Here is a 6000-nt window from a genome sequence, read left to right as displayed (position 1 = left end):
ACAGGGCTCCGGTACTATAGACAGACCCTGGGATTTTATGGAACACCCTCTAGAAGAAACATGTTGAACAAACAACAGAGGATCCTATGGACCGACCCGGGGTTCCCAAAGAATTCCCTATAGCAGATGCGCGATTATTAAACAATACGGGGTCCTATAGACCGCCCAGGGGATCCTATAAAACAACCTGTTATATATTCATGATTAACAACCAACAGGGCATCCTATAGAACGCCCAATACATATATACAACTATTAAACCACAGGGGGTCATATCGACCGCCCATGGGAGCATATATATAACTCCCTGTAATAGATACATGATGAAAAAACTACAGGGCTCCCATAGACCGACCCTGAGGTTTATGGAACACCCTCTACAAGAAACATGTTGAACAAACAACAGGGGATCATATAGCAGATACACGATTATAACATAACAGGTTATCCTATAGACACAACAGGGGATCAATTAAAACGCTCTCTAGTAGATAAATCTAGTGAATACATGATAACCAAACAATGGGATCCTATAGACCGCCCCGGGGATCCTATAGAACGCCCTATACAGATACACAACTATTAAACCACAGGGCTCCTATATAGACCGACCCTAGCATTTTATAAAACACCCTCTGGAAGAAACATGTTTAACAAACAACAGGAATCATATTCACCGACCTGGGGATCCTATAGAATAACCTGTTATAGATACATGATGAACAACCAACAAGGGATCCTATAGACCGCCCCAAGGATCCAATAGAACGCCCTATAGCAGATACATAATTATTAAACCACAAGGGATCTTATAGAACGCCCTCTAATAGATACATGGTGCACAAACAACAAGGCTCCTATAGACCGACCCGGTTATCCCAAAGAATGTCCTTCGGAGATTCTACATGGAACGCCCTATAGCAGATACACAACTATTAACCTATCCCGAAGACCGACCCTTGGATGTTCAGGGGATCATGTAGAACTCCCCGTAATATATACATGAAAAACAAACAACAGTCTAACCTATATAGAACGTCCCATAGTAGATGTATAATATTCAAACAAGAGGGGACCCTGTATAGCGTCCTTTAGTAAATATATGTTCAGACAACAGGGGATTCTGTAGACCGCCCAGGGGATCCTGTAGAACGCCCCTTAGTATATACACGATAAATAAACAATAGGGGATCATATAGAACGTTCTATAGTAGATATATAATGTTCAGACAACAGGGGATCCTATACATAATAAACAAACAATATATGGAATTCTATAAAACGTTTTATAGTAGATATATAATGTTCAGACAAAAGAGTATACTGTAGAACGCCCTATAAAATAAACACGAACAACACCAGCAGGGGATCCTATTTTAGATATTTAACGTTGAGAAAAAAGGAGATCCTGCAGACCGCTCAAGGGATCATAAAAGCCTTATAGTATATACATGAAAAACAAACTACAGAGGGACCTACAGAATTTCCTATCTCAGATGGATTATTTTAAACAAAAGAGGATCCTGTAGAACGACCTGTAGTATAAACATGAAAAACAATCGATAGGGGCTCTTATAGGACGTCCTTTAGTAAATGTATAATGTTCAGACAACAGGGGATTGTGTAGACCGCCAAGTGAATGAACAACAAACAACAGGGGATCCTATAGACCGTCGTATAGTAGATAAATAATGCTGAGAAAAGAGGGTATCCCGCACACCGCCCAGAGGATACTGTAGAACGCCCTATAGTATAAACACGAACAACAAACAACAGGGAGATCATAGAACGTCATATAGTACATATATAATGTTGAGAAAACAGGGGATCCTGCAGAACAACCAAGTGGTCCTGTAGAAAGCCTAATAGTATATACATGATAAATAAACAACAGGGGAACCTCTAGAATGTCCTATCTTAATTGCATAATTTTCATAAACAACAGGGGACCCTGTAGACCGTGCAATGGAATCATGTAGAACGCCCTATAGTATAGCCTTGAAAAACAGTCTTCTGAACGTCCTATAGTAGATATATGATGTTAAGACAACAAGGGATCCTGTAGAACGCCCTATAGTATATACTTGAAAATAAACAACAGGGGATCCTAAAGAACGTCTTATAGTACATAACTAATGTTGAGAAAACAGGGGATCCTGTAGACCGCCCAAGGGAAACTGTATAACGCCCTATAGTATAAACATGAACAACAAAAATAAACAACAGGGGGTCTTATAGAACGTCCTATAGTAGATATATAATGTTAAGACAACAGGGGTTCCTGCAGACCGCCCTAGTGATCCTGTAGAACGCCCTTTAGTATATACTTGATTATAAAAAAAGGGGGATCCTATAGAACGTCTTATAGTAGATAATTAATGTTGAGAAAACAGGGGATCCTGCAGACCGCCCGGGGGATACTGTAGAACGCCATATAGTATAAAGATGAACAACAAACAACAGAGGACCCTTTAGAACGTCCTATAGTAGATATATATATATATAATGTTGAGAAAACAGGGGATCCTGCAGACCGCCTATGGGATCCTGTAGAACGCCCTATACATAGTATACACTTGAAAAACAAACAACAGGGAATCCTGTAGATCGTCTTACAGTAAATAAATAATGTAAAGAAGACAGGGGATCCTGCAGAACACCCAGGGGATACTGTAGAACGCCCTATAGTATAAACACGAACAATAAACAACAGGGGATCCTGCAGACCGCCCAAAGGATCCTGTAGACTGCCCTTTAGTATATACTTGATTAACAAAAAAAGGGGATTCTATAGAACGTCTTATAGTTGATAATTAATGTTGAGAAAACAGGGGATCCTGCAGACAACCCGGGGGATACTGTAGAACGCCCTGTAGTATAAAGATGAACAACAAACAACAGAGGACCCCATAGAACGTCCTTTAGTAGATATATAATGTTGAGAAAACAGGGGATCCTGCAGACCGCCTAGGGGATCCTGTAGAACGCCCTCACATAGTATACGCTTGAAAAACAAACAACAGGGAATCCTGTAGATCGTCTTACAGTAAATAAATAATGTTGAGAAAACAGGGGATCCTGCAGACCGCCCAGGGGATACTGTAGAACGCCCTATAGTATAAACACGAACAATAAACAACTGGGGATCCTGCAGATCGCCCAAGGGATCCTGTAAAACGCCCTTTAGTATATACTTGATTAGCAAAAAAGGGGATCCTATTGAACGTCTTATAGTTGATAATTAATGTTGAAAAAACAGGGGATCCTGTAGACCGCCCAGGGGAAACTGTAGAACGCCCTTTAGTATATACTTGATTAACAAAAAAGGGGATCCTATTGAACATCTTATAGTTGATAATTAATGTTGAAAAAACAGGGGATCCTGTAGACCGCCCAGGGGAAACTGTAGAACGCCCTATAGTATAAACATGAACAACAAAAATAAACAACAGGGGGTCTTATAGAACGTCCTATAGTAGATATATAATGTTAAGACAACAGGGGATCCTGCAGACCGCCCAAGTGATCCTGTAGAACGCCCTTTTATATATACTTGATTATAAAAAAAGGGGATCCTATAGAACGTCTTATAGTAGATAATTAATGTTGAGAAAACAGGGGATCCTGCAGACCGCCGGGGAATACTGTAGAACGCCATATAGTATAAAGATGAACAACAAACAACAGAGGACCCTATAGAACGTCCTATAGTAGATATATATATATATATATAATGTTGAGAAAACAGGGGATCCTGCAGAACCGCCTATGGGATCCTGTAGAACGCCCTAGACATAGTATACAATTGAAAAACAAACAACAGGGAATCCTGTAGATCGTCTTAAATTAAATAAATAATGTAAAGAAGACAGGGGATCCTGCAGAACACCCAGGGAATACTGTAGAACGCCCTATAGTTTAAACACGAACAATAAACAACAGGGGATCCTGCAGACCGCCCAAAGGATCCTGTGGAACGCCCTTAAGTATATACTTGATAAATTAAAAAAAGGGGATCCTATTGAACGTCTTATAGTTGATAATTAATGTTGAGAAAACAGGGGATCCTGCAGACCGCCTAGGGGATCCTGTAGAACGCCCTATAGTATAAACATGAACAACAAAAATAAACAACAGGGGGTCTTATAGAACGTCCTTTAGTAGATATATAATGTTAAGGCAACAGGGGATCCTGCAGACCACCCAAGGGATCCTGTAGAACGCCCTTTAGTATATACTTGATTAACAAAAAAGGGGATCCTATAGAACGTTTTATAGTAGATAATAAATGTTGAGAAAACAGGGGATCCTGTAGACCGCCCGGGGGATACTGTAGAACGCCCTGTAGTATAAAGATGAACAACAAACAACAGAGGACCCCATAGAACGTCCTATAGTAGATATATAATGTTGAGAAAACAGGGGATCCTGCAGACCGCCTAGGGGATCCTGTAGAACGCCCTATAGTATACGCTTGAAAAACAAACAACAGGGAATCCTGTAGATTGTTTTACAGTAAATAAATAATGTAAGAATAACAGGGGATCCTGCAGACCGCCCAAGGGATACTGTAGAACGCCCTATAGTATAAACACGAACAATAAATAACAGGGGATCCTGCAGATCGCCCAATGGATCCTGTAGAACGCCCTTTCGTATATACTTGATTAACAAAAAAAAGGGGATCCTATTGAACGTCTTATAGTAGATAATTAATGTTGAGAAAACAGGGGATCCTGCAGACCGCCTAGGGGATCCTGTAGAACGCCCTATATATAGTATACACTTGAAAAACAAACAACAGGGAATCCTGTAGATCGTCTTACAGTAAATAAATAATGTTGAGAAAACAGGGGATCCTGCAGACCGCCAAGGGGATACTGTAGAACGCCCTATAGTATCAACACGAACAATAAACAACAGGGGATCCTGCAGACCGCCCAAGGGATCCTGTAGAACGCCCTTTAGTATATACTTGATTAACAAAAAAAGGGGATCCTATAGAACGTCTTATAGTTGATAATTAATGTTGAGAAAACAGGGGATCCTGCAGACCGCCCGGGGGATACTGTAGAACGCCCTATAGTATAAAGATGAACAACAAACAACAGGGGAACTTGTAGAACGTCTTATAGTAAATAAATAATGTTGAGAAAACAGGGGATCCTGCAGACCGCCCAGGGGATACTGTAGAACGCCCTATAGTATAAACATATTAAACAAACAACAGGGGACCCTATAGAACGTCTTATAGTAGATATATAATGTTGAAAAAGAGAAGATCCTGTAGACCAACCAAGGGATTCTATAGAAAGCCTTATAGTATATACATGATAGGCAAACAACAGGGGAACCTATTGAAAGTACTATCTTAAATGCATAATTTTTATAAACAGGGTATCCTGTAGATCGCTCAGGTATTCTGTAGAACGCCCTATAGTATATACTTGAAAAACAAACAACAGGGGATCATATACGTCTTATAGTATATATATAATGTTGAGAAAACAAGGGATCCTGTAGACCGCCTATGGGATCCTGTAGAACGCCCTATAGTATACACTTGGAAAACAAACAACAGGGGATCCTGTAAAACGTTCTCTTGGCCTAGTAGATACACTAGAAACAAGCAATAGGGTATCCTATAGAACGTTCTATAGTTTATATATAATGTTGAGAAAACAGGGAATCCCAAAAGACCGACCAAGGGATCCTGTAGAGAGTCCTCTAGTATAAACATAATAAACAAACAACAGGGGATTCTTTAGAACGTTCTCTTAGCCTAGTAGATACATCAAAAACAAACAATAGGGTATCCTATAGAACGTTATATAGTTAATATATAATATTCAGACAACAGGGGATCTGGAGAACACGCCCTTTAGTATAATACATGATAAACAAACAATATGAGATCCTATATATATTTTTCTCCAAAATTACAGTGCCCATAAAGGGCATAAAATCAGATACAATTGATTTACATAATTGGTAACAACA

Source organism: Mytilus trossulus, unplaced genomic scaffold (assembly GCF_036588685.1).
Source record: "Mytilus trossulus isolate FHL-02 unplaced genomic scaffold, PNRI_Mtr1.1.1.hap1 h1tg000211l__unscaffolded, whole genome shotgun sequence".
NCBI lineage: Eukaryota > Metazoa > Mollusca > Bivalvia > Mytilida > Mytilidae > Mytilus > Mytilus trossulus.
This window is presented reverse-complemented; position numbering follows the sequence as displayed.